The following is a 15,793-nucleotide window of genomic DNA, read 5'->3' on the forward strand; positions in this document are numbered from 1 at the left end:
GGCTCCCTCCCTGCTCACCCTGTGACAGGTTGAATTGTGTCCCCTCAAAACGTGTTAAAATCCCACCCCTCAGGATCTTATTTGGAAATGAGGTTGCATTGGGGTAGGATGGACCCTAAAGCAGCAAGACCAGTGTCCTTACAAGAGGGACTTGGACAGAGGTAGAACTTCACCTGACCCTGGAGGGACAGAGTGCAGCTGCAGGCCAGGGTCCCTCAGACACCAGCTAGAAAGACGGCAGGAAGGACTCTGAGCCGGGTCTCAGTCTCGGAGGGAGTGTGCACCTGCCGAGAGCCCAGCCTCAGACTCTTCTCCAGAACTAGAGCTCCCCGTTCGTGGTGCCTCGCTGCTGCCGTCACTGGAAACTGCTACAGGCCCTGCGCTCTGACGTGGCTGGGGCCAGGATGGAGTGAGGTCTGCCCTGGGCTACCTGTGACAGCCCCGGAGCTGCTGCCAACAGAAGGGGAAAGAGCCCGACACACCTGCTTCTTAGAGTAACCTCCACCGATTGCCCCATGTCCACGCCCACGCTGGGCTGGGTGCTCCTTCTTGTTGGCTGCAGCCAGGGAGCGCCCTGTCCAGAGACTTCCAGTTATTCCTACCGCTCCAGCAGGAGAGGAAAAAAACAACTTGGATCTGAACAGCAGAGGAAGATTAGGGAAGAGCTGCAGCTCCAGCATCTTTTTTTTTTAACCACTAACTGGGCAATGAATAATTTATAGCCGAGAATGTTTGTGGGGGGGATAAAATGTTGACAAGCCTCGAAAAGCTTTTAGCAGCCTAACGGGGCAATCCATCTTCAAGAAACAGGCTCTGAATGCAGAGTTCGCCAAGATCTGCTTGAGGTTTTTTCTTTCTCTCGCTCTCTGCTTTATTTATTTTTTTCTTTTTTATCTATATGGAAATGGGCGGGTGCTGAAATACGTTTCCCTTCAGCACAAACTTGGGCTGAATGATATCCCAAGCAGGAATTAAATCATCGCTTCATACAGCAAGAAATGAACCCCCATGCAGGAAGGGCGGCAGCCCCAAGGTGGAGGGTGTACGGACCCTGGTTTCCAGGCAGGATTCAAAGGTGGGGCTCAAGAAAGCCCCAGGCAAACACTGAGTGAGTGCACAGTAGAGTCCACCTAGTCCTCCAGGGGAGGGCATCTCCCTCATATACCCGGACACAGGCTCCAGGATGGCACAGCAAGGTCCTCAGGAGAACGGTAACTGCATGAAGCCAAGGACACCAAATGTCCTGACAGCAAGGTCAAGCCTGTCTCCAGCACCTGCTGTGTTCCGGGGCTGAGGTCCCTGCAGATCTGTCGGTCCTCTCTGGCTGGTCTGATCAAACCACCCACAGAGGGGCTTCCCTGTCTGCTTCAGGGGGCCCACCTGGACACTGGACTCAGGGCTATGTAAAGGTCACACACAGGGAGAAGGTGATGGGAGCTGTCCTTGAGCCCAGATCTCATAACTGTGTCCAAGCACTCCCACGGAGGCTGACCTGGCTGTCCAGAGAGCAGCAGGTATGAGGGTTGGGGTTACCTCCTCAGTCTCTTCCCCTCCATGGCCCCCACCTATTCTGAGCCCCTTGTCGACTCAGCTTAGAGTAGGAGCTTTGTTGTACCCAAGAACAGAGCAAAGCCAAACCACCAGGGAACAGGATGGGTGAGGTTGGTGGCATTTGTCAGAGCTGCATTAGTTATATACTGCTGCGTAACAAATGACCCCCAAACTTGGCAGCTTTAAAACAAGAAACTTTTATTGCCACAAAGTATCTGTGGGTCAGGAATTCAAGCCCAGCTTAGTCACGTGCTCTGGCTCAAAGCCCCCTGGGATGGCCCTGTCCTTGCAAGATTCAAGAAAGGTAGGATACACACCATACTGTCCCCAGGTCCTCTGAATGTGATTGCCACTTGAGGCCTGGCAGGCTCTTCTACAGGAAGCTCCACTCAACCACCAAAGCCCTCTTCAGTTGTCACCTCCTCTGCTCCTCACCTTGTCCCCTCATACCACCCATTCGGCACCGGGTCCCCTCATGGGCCTGGTGCAGCGCCCCTCGAGCCTCTGTCCTCAGCCCTCTCTCCATCTCTGGGTCCCACGTGTTGAGACTCCATGTGGCCAAGGACCGTGTGCTCACCCCTGTGTCTTGGGCACCTGGCCAACTGGTCTGCCCACGTGGGTGCTAAGTCACTGAAGATTGAATCAAGCAGGGGACTTGCCCACGAATAGTCGGTCAGTTTCAGGCCTTGGCTGAGACCACAGCAAGTCCCTGCCTCCTCCCCCTTTCCTACCATTGGTGACAGGGCCATTTAAGAAGGTGTTTTGGTGGTGGCACCTTCTGAGAGCCCTCCTTGGGCCCTATCCCAGGGCTCCTGACACATGGGTCCTGGCCCTCGCTGGGGACATCACTGAGCTGCCAGATCTAGCCAGATGACACCTCCATCCTGTCTTCATCGGCAGTTCCACAGGGGAGGCCAGATTTCCACCTGGCTCCCTTCCTGCCCCTGAGTCCACTGAGAACCGTGCCAACAGCACTCAACCAAGCTCAGCCCGGGCTCAGACCCAGTGGAAGGTCTTCGGACGTGGGATGCGAAGGGCCCTGCATGGGGCGTCATGTGGTTGAAGGGCACGTTCCAAACTAAGGGAATCGCCATTGCCAAGTGGGAACACTTGCCCCTGTGCCGTGTTCTGAGGGTGGAAATCCCTGGGCACACAGCAGTCACCTGAGCAGAAATGACCTGGCCAGACAAGACTCCTGGTCCCCTTCAGCCCTGCCTTCCTTCCCGGCTTCACCCTGACAGACAACAGGCCTTTATCCAACAGCACGGGGAGCTCAGGCTGAAGGGGCACACAGCTGGTCTGGAAGGTGCTCCTGTGCAGAACCAAAGGTTCCAGAGCGGGGACAAAGAGTAGCCCAAGGGAGAGGGGCAGGGTGGAGCCACCACAGAGAGCGAGGAGGAGCTGAAGGGGCGGCAGGGTAGAAGGGGCTGGAGCAGAGGGGCCCCCGGCCGCCCGGCTGCTCCCCGGCTGCTCCCTCGGCTACACGGCTTGTTGTCTTTCTGCACACCCTTCCAGATCACTGAGGTACAGCAAGTCACGGTCACAAGGTTGGGTCCAGGAGGCACCCAGAGGTTTGGGGGCTCATCAGACCTGGGGGTGCTAACACTTTGGTTAACCTCCCTCCAGCCATCCCCATGGGACTCGGATTTAAAGCCACCACATGAAAGGGAGAATGTCTACGCAACCCCAGTTTTCTGACACAATCCCTATGTCATAGAGCTGAGCAGTGACGTTAACGATGCTCAAATGAGAAACATTCCCTCCTTCTTTCTGCTAAGTCCTGGCCTGTGAGCTCACTCACAGATCAGCTCTGTGGCTCAACCTCGTGATCCAGCTTGGGGTTTGCGAAGTTCCATCTCTGAACACCGAGGGTTTCGTGCCTGTTGAAAAGACCATGGAGGGGGTCTGCTTCAAAAGGATTTCCAGAATAAACCATCAAAACAGCCTCTTCCCAAGTGACTTTTGAATTCCTTCCTACTCATCCAATGCATCTGATTTCCCTCCAGGCACAATGGCTTCAGGACTAAGGGACAAGCCAGAGACCAACCCTGAATGCTATCTCCTGGAGCCAGGGGCCAAGCCCAGAGGCCTGACCACATCTGGCCTCCTGGCCAATCCTGGTCATACTGTAGGCCCTCCACTACCTGAGAGCCAGAGCCACCAACTTGATGGCATGACAGTTCCTTACCATCATTCATCCCCTGCTTACACAGGGCGTGGCATCCAGTGGCACTCAGTACTCAGGCCCTGTGACCTTCACTTAGGGCCCCTTGAACACCTGTTGCCCACCTCCATGTGACAGGGTCCTGCTTTGCTCCCACCAATGCAGGAAGCCCCCAGAGACAAGAGCCCCTGGGAGCCCCTCGGAGCTGGCTTGTATCAGAACCCCTTCCCTAGAGTGTGAGCCCGCCCTGCCCACCGAGTAGCTCAGCAGCAGCATCACCTCCAATTCTCCCCAGAACACCCAAGACACCATTGAGCAGGAATATCAAACATCAGGCAGTCAAAGCCATCTTGTTATGGCCTCTGAGCTTGTCCCTAGGAGGGACTTGCTGTCCTTACTAATAGCATCTTGACCTCATGGGTCAGGGCATCCAGGTCCAAAATGGCTCATTGTCATAGGTCATGCTTGGGACTGTCCCTGAAATGTCCGGCTATGAAACCAGTGAAAAGGACAAGGAAGGGCAAATCCTAACTGTATCCACGCCCTTGATCTTCATCTGACCTTCATCCAAGCGACGGAGAGATGAGGACCTCCTTTCGTGGCCACAACCTAAGCCACTGCACGCTCCAAGAGAGACCTGGACCCCCGTCATTCCTCTTGGCCCTAAAGTGCATGACCCCAGATCATGCCAGCCATGTTTACCTGTCTCATCCCAGGAAGCCTGCCGACGCCCCTTCCCAGAACTTCCCAGGCACTTCCAACCTGGGTTCCCTGCTTCTTAAGATCCACTCCCTCTGCAAAGTTTCTACTTTCCTGAAAAGCATTTGCCAATGTCAAGATGCAGCTGCAAGAAGTCGCCTGACACAGACCCGCTGATGGGATGCTGCGATCTGCAGGATTTATCTGCCATCAGCCCCCAGCAAGGAGCTCCCCACCCTCAACACCACCCAGCTTTAACGGCTTTAACGTTCTCAGATGAAAACCCCAGTTCTGAGGTGGAAAACCTCTTAGGAGGTTAATAGCGAGTAGACGGAGCAATAAATGTAATGATTTAATTCTTCAAGGGTGGCTAAACAGGCTGCTGTTTACCAAAGTCTTAGTAGATAATTACTAACAGATAATTACGAAGAGCTGCTGGATCACAGCTGCCCCAGCCATGGCCACAGCCCAGTCCGCTTTGCCAAGCTGAGTGAATGAGTTGATTCCACAGGGAAGTTCCACACGAGTCGCCTTCTGGAGAAGGCACAAACTTGCACCATGCCTCTTCTTGCTCCTTCCCTGGTGAGGCTGTTCCTGCCACCCCGAGAAGGCCTCTGGGGGTGACCTGCCTCCCTAGAGATGCACCTCAACCTTCGCAAGCCAGGCCTCAAACAGCCTACTGCCCTCCTTTGTCTAAAACTGGCAGACGCGGCGGGGCTCTGGGACATGGCTCAGAGGCGTGGCTCTGGGTCAGGTGTTGACGGAGGGGTGTGCAGGGACTCCTGTGGCTCCACTCTGTGGTGGGGGCTGGACGTGCCCCTGAATCCTGAGTTGGCAAAGAGGCAGCCCTTGGGGAGCGCCAGACACCTGGCCAGAAAGTTAGTGCCAGCAGCTGTGAAAAGAAAGGGGCCAGGTGTGTGACTTGTTCAATCCGTGGACATCCAGGGCCAGCCCTGCCCCCACCCTGAGAGGCCACTGCGTCTCCCAACCAGTGGCCCCTCCTGCTCCACACACCCCACCCCAGGGAGAAGTCAGACTCGGAAAGCACTGTTGAGACTTGGAGATATGACTGAAATTGTCACTGGGAGGCAGGAGAGGAGGAGGTAGCTCTACCTGTCTCAGAGCAGAACGTTAAGGCCCTTTCCTAACACCTCCGTGCTTCCCCCAGCCTCCCCACTGCAGCTGCCTCTCTCCCTCCTCGGCCTCGGAGCCCCATTGCCCATCTGGATCAGAGCCTCCCCTGCCTGTCCCCTGCCTGGCCCAGCAGATTCTGCAGCTGGCTGATGTTCATTGCCATTGGAGCTGTCCCCGCCCCAGGACCGGGTCCCCCCTGCAGGGGACGAGGTTCTCCACGACTGTCCAGGCCACGGCACCCACTCCACGCTGTAGGCACTGTGACACCTTCCTAGAGGCCCTCTGCTGCAGGAAGGGGCGCTCCCTACTCCCAAGGCCACCCAGCCTGTGGGACGGCATCTCCAGTTTCCCCGACACTGAGCCCAAAGTGGACCCTCCCCCTCGGAGCTGAGCTAACACCATGGAGAGCGCAGCACTGTCTCCGTTTTGTCCTCAGAAGCTAATGATCGATGCTCCTCGTGTCCTTCACTGCTTCTCTCCAGACTGAATATGGGCCCTCCAGTCCCTCCTCACATGCTGGGGGCTGGAAGGCACCCTCATGCCAAGGTGTTCCCCACTGCGCTGGCACCGGCCTGTTCTGCCCTGCTCCAGGAGGGGCAGGGTGGGTGGTGGGACCCCACGTGGCCTAGCAGCCAGAACCCTCCCCTCCCAGGTTCTGCCCTGCCCACCCCTCCCCACTTCTGTCCCATCATGAAGGGAGGACACCGGCTCTCCTAGGTGGTCTAGATGCCAGCAACTGACACCTACTGGCCTCAGCTCACAAAAGTGAGTGGACTTTAACCAGGGGCACCGGAGATATCGCGGAGCCACAGAGCCAGGGCAGGAAGTGAGGTGTGGGAAACAGGGACCAGGACAGGCCCGTGGGACAGGCCAGATGCCTTTTCCAACCCCACCCTCGCCCCCCAGGGCTGTGCCTTCCTCACCTCGGCTTCTTTGGTGTTAGTCTCTCCAATCTTCCCTCCCCTGCCACCCCCTTCTGCCTCCATGGAGGTCCAGGGCCTCCATCCAACCAACCAATGTCTGTGGCCTCAATTCCAATCCTGCAGAGGGTTCTGATTGGCTCCCTCTGGATCAAGCCTCCTCTCTCATCCAATCAGCTGTGACCAGGAGGGGAGGGACCCAGAGTTCACTGACTGCAGGGCCCTCCCCTGAGGTGGGGGTGGGTAAGCACCCCCAGGCATGTGCCATCTGTGCTGCTGCCAGACCCCCCCCTCCCACCCTGCTGCATACGCTCAGCCCACCCGAGGGGCTCGTCCCTTCCTCTAGAATATTGTAATCTTCCAAGAGTGTCCCCCTCACCAGCCAAAGGGATCTTGTCATCCCAATTCTGGCTTGGGGTATAGATGCTCCTCCCCCACCCTGTGACATTTAAAGCTTGGATGCGTGTCTCTGCTGAGTCCCCACCTGAGCCCCCAACCACAGGCCTAACCCAGATAGCATGAGGTGTGGGGCCAATCCCAGGGTCTGGTGCCTGGAATTTGAACAGCTGGACGCTCTGCTGCCCACCCCTGCCAGCCCCTCCTGCCGCAGCCCTGCCCTCTGACATCCACGCCCCTGGCGCCCGCCAGACTCCCAGGACAGGCTGTTCACCAGTGGCTGCTCCAGGCCCATCCGCTAGCAGGTGCCCCCATTCTACCCTCTCCCAGGCCCAGAGACGGCCCACTGCCTGGTGCTCCCTCAGGAACCTTCCTGAAGAACAGGAAAGGACACATTTCCACTCTGGCACAAAACACTGCTGAGCAGAAGCCTTGGGCCAGAGCAGTCCTGCGTGACCAACTGAGAATGAGTGTCCCCTCTAGGGACCAGAGTCAACCACGCTCCGCAGGCCCCGAGGGACCCAAGGGATCCACTGGACCGAGAAGACAGGTGTCCTTCGCGCCAGCCTCCACAGGTGTGTCCCAGCACAGCAGGCGGGCAGCCCGGTCCGGGCCTGCAAGGCGTATTCCAAGGTTTACACAAACGTTTTCAGACTACATAATTTTTCCACTCAGCTCCTGAGTGGAAAACTCCAGCTTGATTTTCTAACTTTGGTGTTTTCAAGAGGCCAGAGAAGACTTCCTGCCTCTGAAGGCGAAGAGCCTGTCATTGCTCAGCCCCTCCCAGGGTGCTCCAGGGCACTCCCGGGCGACCGACCGCAGGCTTCCCGCCCAAGAGGCCCTGACTGCATTTTCCAGAAGTGGCTGCTTTTCAGCCACCTGTGCCAGGGGGCTGTGATGTCATGACAGTTGTCAGAAGGTAACCAGTGGATCTTCAGAGGAAGCCGCATGGGGGCCACACTATGGGACAGAGGGCTGGGCTCACTGCATGCTCCCTTCTCCCCACACAGGCTCCCCAACCTCACCACGTCCTGGAGACACAGTACATGACAGACACCTCTGGGGTCCTTGGTAGCACCCTGGGCCACTCAGTCACAATGCAGTCGACGTGCTGAGTGACCTCACGCTGGTCACTACCACCCACCTCGCCTGCGTCATGCATGTCCCCAGGCACAGGGGAGCCTGCCCTGGCAAGCAGCACAGTGGAAGTGTCCAGCCCAGGAGCAAGCCCCTGGCAGAGGGGTTGGAAGCCAGTGGCCTCAAGCATGGCGGCCACCTCAGTGACCTCTTTACCTTTGTGTTCACTTCTCCCCTTTTCCAGTCTCTGCTCCTTCCCACTTGCTCACCCCACTCCTGGTCAGCCCCCACTCTGCTGCCTACAGCCAGGTCTCGGCGTTACTTGTGGCAGACACACTCAGAGCCCTCCTCCTGCCCACCCCAGGGCCTCACTCTGCCGCCCAGAGCTGCATCTCAGCCAAGCAAGTGACCCTGAGCCCACAACCCCAGCCCTTCCGCTGCCAGAGCCTGTGGCTCAGCTGCCCACTGTGGTGATCTTCAGGCCATGAAGGCTTAGGGAGGCCAGAGCTGGGCCTCATCTCTGGGCCCACAGAGGTCCTGTCACTGGGTCACCACTAGGCAGCATGTTCCCTGCCTCCAGGGCCTGGGAGTGCCCCAGCGGGGATTGTCGATCCGGGCCTGCCTTTCACCCAGGGTCCCACTGGGTCCTGGGACAGCTCCACCCAAGGCTGGGGAGGGGGAGGGATGTTCTCCCAGGGCCACATCTAAGGCCTGGAGTCAGACGGGGCCAAGCCCAAACCCAAACACTTCCCTCAACCCCTCCAGAAGAGTCCATTGCAAAGAAAAAGTGGCCCCTCCAGTGACTCAGGAGTTTGGAGCTCACGAGTCCCTGAGCAGGAGGTGAAGGCTGCGGGGAGCCCGTCAGGGTCCTGAGCCCCGGGGCCTGTGGCTCTGCCAGGCAATTCCCTTCTCCCTCCAGACCTTGGTTTGCCCAACAGTGAAATGAGGCAAGATCTCCAGAGGCCACTCCAACCATTGTTTCCCTCACATGACCCCAGAGCTTCAGGTCTGAGAGACAGAACATCCCACGGAGATGTTCCTGGGTCCAGTACCCTTGTGTGGGCCTATGCACAGGAGGCCCCTCTTAGAGACCCACTTGGCTTTTCTAAAGGCCCTGAGAAGGCCTTCAAGACAGCACCCCATTTAGTGGGTGGAGCCCAGAGTTTCCCTAACTCATGTGACCACAAGAAACCCCTTTTCCAGAGGACGACTGTGACTTCTAAAACATGTCCTGAGATCTGCTGTTATCCGGGTCCCCCTGAGGCTCTGTCTCCCTGGGATGCAGGGTGAGAAGAATCAACTATGTAAACAAAGCCCCAACAAAGAAACAGGTGCGGGCAGATGTTGTGTCCAGAACAGCCCTCAGAGGAACAAAGGGGGGAAACACGGAGACCTTGAACAGCAGGCTCCTGCCCCGGCTGGCCCCAGTTTATCCAGTGATGAAGTCAGAGGGTTGGGAAGAACTGCAGGGCCAGCCAAGCCCTGGAAATTCTTTCACAGACCACAACTCCAGGGGCTAGAGGTGGACATGTGCAACCTAGCTTGTCCAAGATGGGTCTGATCTTCCTGACCCAAACCTGCTCCTCCTCAAGGGTCCCCATGTCACTTTTCTACCTCCCCAGTTGCCCTAGACAGATATAAGAGCATCATCACCCTCCCACCCATTGCCCTGGCCAACCTCCAAATCCATGAATTCCACCTATTAAACGGCCTCACGCCCTTGGACACCGGACACCAGACATGTACTGAGTGCCTGCTGTGTGCCTGCGTGCTGCCTTGATTCCAGATTGTCACCCGCTCAGAGCACTACCAAAGCCTCGGTGCTTCACCTGCCACCTCTCCCCTCCCCACCCCATCAAAGCACCATTCCTGGTGCAGACCCCCGTGTCCTGCTAACCAAGGCCATGTCAGATTCCTCTGAGGCACACACAGTCCCATGAGATCTGGCCAGGGCCACGTCCTTGTCAGACACTCATTCTCCCCTTGATGCTGGAAACTGAGGATGATGTCTGCGTGGAGTCGAGGTGAGGATCAGTGAGAGGAGACCCCTTGGTCTGGGTGAACACTGCCCACAGAGCCGCTTGTCCCTCGCCTCATCCTCCCCCCAAAGCACTTCATTTGCATAGGCCCCACCCACCCCACCCGCCACCAGAGAAATCCAGCCATCAGAGCTGCTCCCACTGTGAGCTCCTCCCAGGCCCCAGGACCCTGGCCCTGGTGAGACCAAAAGACCCCCCTCCTAGGGCTGGGGTCTTCCCACCCGAGGACAACACCCTACCCCTGGGGCTGGGCTTCAGGCCAGGCTGCCACTAGGGGGTGTTCAGGTAAGTGCTTCCCGTAGCCCAGAGAGGTTCCTGAGCTCAGCATCTGTTAACATCCCAGGCACCACAGGTGCCAGCATGAGAGAAGAGCTCCAAGAGGCAGCCTCCCCCAGGGCCATCTCCTCTCAGGAGGAGGATGCAAGACCTTCTACTGGGCATGGGAGTGGGGCAGGGCAGGGGCAGCAGCAAACAGGACTGGAATCCACTGACCTCCAAGGGCCTTCCTAAGGCCTACCCTCAACCACTCTGAAAAGCACAGAAGAGAGAGAGAGGTAGAGAGACAGAAAGAGAGAGAATTTTAATTTTTATTTTTTAGTTATTGGCGGGCACAACATCTTTGTTGGTATGTGGTGCTGAGGATCGAACCCGGCCACACGCATGCCAGGAGAGCATGCTACCGCTTGAGACACATCCCCAGCCCAGAGCCTATTATTTCCAGAAAATGATGGTAGACTCCTGTTCCTGCACCTTCTGCCTCAGACAGCGTGAGGAGCTATGCATAGGAACACCAGAAAACCACTCCCAGCCTTCACCATGTAAGCCACACCCCCACCATGCAGACCACACCCCCACCATGCAGGCCACACCCCCACCATGAAGACCATGCCCCCACCATGCAGACCACACCCCCACCATGCAGGCCACACCCCCACCATGCAGACCACACCCCCACCATGAAGACCACACCCCCCATGAAGACCACACCCCCATGAAGACCATGCACCTACCATGAAGACCACACCCCCACCATGAAGACCATGCACCTACCATGAAGACCACACCCCTACCATGAAGACCACACCCCCCATGAAGACCACACCCCCATGAAGACCATGCACCTACCATGAAGACCACACCCCCACCATGCAGACCACACCCCCACCTTGAAGACCATGCCCTCACCATGAAGACCACACCTCCACCATGAAGACCACACCCCCACCATGAAGACCATGCCCCCACCATGAAGATCACACCTCCCCATGAAGACCACACCCCCACCATGAAGACCACACCCCCCATGAAGACCATGAAGACCACACCCTCACTATGAAGACCACACCCCCACCATGAAGACCACACCCCCCATGAAGACCACACCCCCACCAAGCAGACCACACCCCCCACCATGCAGACCACACCCCCACCATGCAGACCACACCCCCCACGAAGACCACACCCCCACCAAGCAGACCACACCCCCCACCATGCAGACCACACCCCCCACCATGCAGACCACGCCCCTACCATGCAGACCATGCACCTACCATGAAGACCACATCCTCACCTGAAAACCATGGCCCCACCATGCAGACCACACCCACATCATGCAGACCATGCCCCCACCATGCAGACCACATCCCCACCATGAAGACCACACCCCTACCATGAAGACCACAACCCCACCATGAAGACCACAACCCCACCATGAAGACCACGCCCCCACCATGCAGACCACACCCCCACCATGAAGACCACACCTCCCCATGAAGACCATGCACCTACCATGAAGACCACACCCCCACCATGAAGACCACACCCCCATGAAGACCACACCCCCACCATGCAGACCACACCCCACCATGAAGACCACACCCCCACCATGCAGACCATGCCCCTACCATGCAGACCACACCCCAACCATGAAGACCACACCCCTACCATGCAGACCACACCCCTACCATGCAGACCACACCCCCACCATGCAGACCATGCCCCTACCATGCAGACCACACCCCCACCATGAAGACCACATCCCCCACTATGAAGACCACACCCCCACCATGCAGACCACACCCCCACCATGCAGGCCACACTCCCACCATGCAGACCACACCCCCCCCATGAAGACCACACCCCCCCATGTAGACCATGCACCTACCATGAAGACCACACCCCCACCATGAAGACCACACCCCTATCATGAAGACCACACCCCTACCATGCAGACCACACCCCCACCATGAAGACCACACCCCCCACTATGAAGACCACACCCCCACCATGCAGACCACACCCCCACCATGAAGACCACTCCCCATGATGCAGACCACAGTCCACCTCCAACCAGCCAGCCAGCTCCTCTTCCTTTGCTGGTGGCTCCTTTGTGGCCCATGTGGCCTGCCCATCTGTTTCTGGACCTGTAGACTATGTCCACTGGCAACCCAGAGTAAGTGCAACTGCAGGTACAACCTGCATTGTCCTGAGCAAATGGCTGGGCAGATGGTAGATCACTCTTGGGGCATTAAATATGTCTACACCTCTTCCTGAGAGGGCCTGGGGTCCTGAGTGGGCACAGGAATGGGCAGACACAGCAACCACACTGATCCTTCAGGGCCTGGAAGAACAACTGTGTTTAATTCTGGGGAAGGGGCTTGTCAGGGGATTGCTATGTAAGAACCTCATCTAGAATGTGTATCTGTCAAGAACACATCCAGCTGCAGCTTTGGGCTGGGATGTAGCTCAGTGATGGAGCGCTTGCTTAGCACACTTGAGGCCCTGGATTCAATCCCAGTACCACCACCACCAAAAAGAAAGAAAATGACTGCTCATTTAGCTGCGAGTAACAGAAAACCCAACTAATAGTGGCTGAAGAAACAGGAATTTTATTTTCTCATGTTAACAAGGGTCTGAAGGGAAGTGGCCCTTGACATTTGTTTAGTGACCTGTTCACGGCCACAGACAGCGAATGCAGGTCTGTGAACCAACAGCACAAACAAAGCAAGAAGGAGAGGCAGCCAGCTGAGCTGCAGGGCAGGCGGCCTCCCGGATGTGTGGAATCAAACAAGGACTGGATTATGTCTCCTTTTTTATTTTTATGGATAACCAGTTATTCAACCATTTGTTGAGAGACTATCTTTCCTACACTGAATTATCTTTCTACCCTTGTGGAAAGTCAATTGACAATATATCTCTGGCCTGCATCTGGATTCTCTGTTCTATTGGCCTTTATATCTATTCTGCAGCAATACCATCCATTTCTTGTTGCTTTATAATAAAGCTTAAAATTAGGTAATGCAGTTCCCAAAATTTTTAAAAAATTATCTTGGTTATTCTCATATTTTTCATTTCCATATAATTTCAAAAAATAAAGAGTCCATTTGTTAATATTCGTGGAAATCTTGCTGGGTTGTTGAGATTGCATTGAATCTATAGATCAATTTGGGGAGAACCGACGTTTTGACAATATTGAATTTTTCAATCCACCAACTTGAGAGTCTCCATTTATTTTGGTCATTTAAAACGTCTCACAGCGATGTCCTAGAAGGTACAAGCCGTAAGCCCTGGGTGGCTTCCACGCAGTGTCAAGTCTGCAAGCACAGAAGGTGGGGCACACCCCCCTCCACCTGCAGTCCCAAAGTGGAGCCACCACAAGGAACCCCTACTAGTACCTATGGGGCCATGGATATAGGGCCACCTCAACACCACAGAACTGCAGTCACCAGCATGCAGACCCAGCCTGCAGAGCTGCAGGCAGGAGACTCAACCTGAGAGACCTGGAGTGTGGGCTGAGTGGGAGGATGGTGGGCTGAGTGGGAGCATGGCAGCCTGAGGCCTTGGGGACCCAACCCGCCCTCGGGACCACTCTTCTGCTTTGAGAGGTGATGCTTTCCCTGTGAGGTTTGGACTTACTTTTGATCACCTGCCTCTTCTTCTTTGTCCATTTCTCCCTTTTGGACAGGATGTCAGTCCTCCCTCTCCCCCGCCCTATATGTGGAAGTGGGTGACTCCTTGGGCTCCCCTTTTCCCAGCTGGATTCAGGATGAATCTCACCAGTTTCTGATTCACATTAGACCACTGATTTGTGGGTTGATGCTCAAACAAGACTTTGGGGACTATTGGGAGACGATGAGCATGTTTTATGTGAGAAGGACATGATTTTTGGGGGACCAGACATGAAATGCGATGGTTGGAATGTCTCATCCCAAACTCACATTGAAATTTAATTGTCACTGAGTCAGAGGTGAGACCTTAAGGAGGTGAGTGGGTTGTGAGACTCCATCTCATGGAGGTGTTGTGGGGCAGGCTGCTCAAAAAACATACCAAGTCCCAGTGTTGTCCAAATTGAAGAGTCTTTATTTAGCCGGCTGGCCTGCAACTGCTCTCCACAGGACCCATGACTGTCTCTGCAAGGAACAGCCCCGAGCCTGGGTATTTTAGGATATTTAAATGCAAAAACCACATCTGGGTGGATGTAGCTGCAAGCAAGCTGGTACAGAAGCTGATTTGGGCAGTTGGCAAGACAATGCAATGGGTACGTTGGTATTTCCCACAAAACTTTCCAGGTTGGCATAGCAGCAAGCAAGCAGAAGGGAAGTGGGTCAAAATGACCCTAGCTCAGTACAAGTTAGAGAATGGTTACTAACATCCAGACCATCCATCTCTGACAAGGTACATTGCCCAAGAAAAATGGAAACCAAAGAGAACAATTTTACATTGTGTAAGAATTGCTGTTTTGTGTTGCTAAGTGTGCTGTGCTAGGTAACTACTAATGAGTACAGAGGTGGGGCTCTCCCATGGGAGAAACATTTCTTACATGATATGGAGTCTTGGGGTAAAATGGAGTCTGTTTGGTCATTGCCCATATAGCCTGGCCCATAACAGATGGATTGAGGGGAGTGGGTTAGTTACTGTGGGAGTGGGTTAGTTACTGTGGGAGTCCTTCTATGTCTCATGCACTTGCTTCCACCCTCTGTCACCTGATGAGATCCTCTCCAGAGGCCCCTGCCATGCTCTTGGATTCCCAGCATCCAGAACCGCGAGCCAAATAAATGCCTGTTCCCTTCTTAGCCAGTCTGTGGTTACAGCAGCAGAAAGCAGGCTGATACCCCTCCTCCCCTCGGGCCAGCAGAGGGCGTGCCTGTGCTCTGGTTTCTCCCCAGCTCCGTGACTGCGCACCCTCCCCTCCTGCTCCACAGCCCTGTCTTGCACCAGTGCAGCAAGTTGAGGTTGCACAGTGGTGATAGGCCGTGACTGGGGCCGCCTCCTGGACACCTCCCAGCTTACAAGGGAGGGGGCTCAGAGAAGCAAGGACTTTCTTCATCTTGAAAAGCTTGCAGCCAGATGACTCATCAAGGGAACCTGTTCTCTTTAATCCTCTGGTAATTGCAGAGGAAGGTGACCTTTTCTGCCAGGCCATGTCAGGAGTCTAGTCTCACATCCATTTCAATTCCAAAATTATTGGGGTTACAAGAAAGAACCTTGGGTTCTAAAAAAATTTCAAAATGCAGGTGCATCCATCCAATCTGAAGATCAAGGTTGGGGACTTGCAAACTTGGAATCTAGATCAAGATAAATATTTATTGCTTCATAATAGAAAGAAGATCCTCATCCTGCAATGTCTCCATATCTCTTGGCCTTAGAATGGACTCATGTCCCTGTCACACAGCTTCTCTCACATGTCCAAACGCAAGACAATTTGAAGGGAATAAAAACGTTCACTCATGCTGAGCGTGGTGGCACATGCCTGTAATTCCAGCAGCTAGGGAGGCTGAGGCAGGAGGATCACAATTTCAAAGCCAGCCTCAGCA

This window comes from Urocitellus parryii, chromosome 5, assembly GCF_045843805.1.
Source record: "Urocitellus parryii isolate mUroPar1 chromosome 5, mUroPar1.hap1, whole genome shotgun sequence".
Taxonomy (NCBI): Eukaryota; Metazoa; Chordata; class Mammalia; order Rodentia; family Sciuridae; genus Urocitellus; species Urocitellus parryii.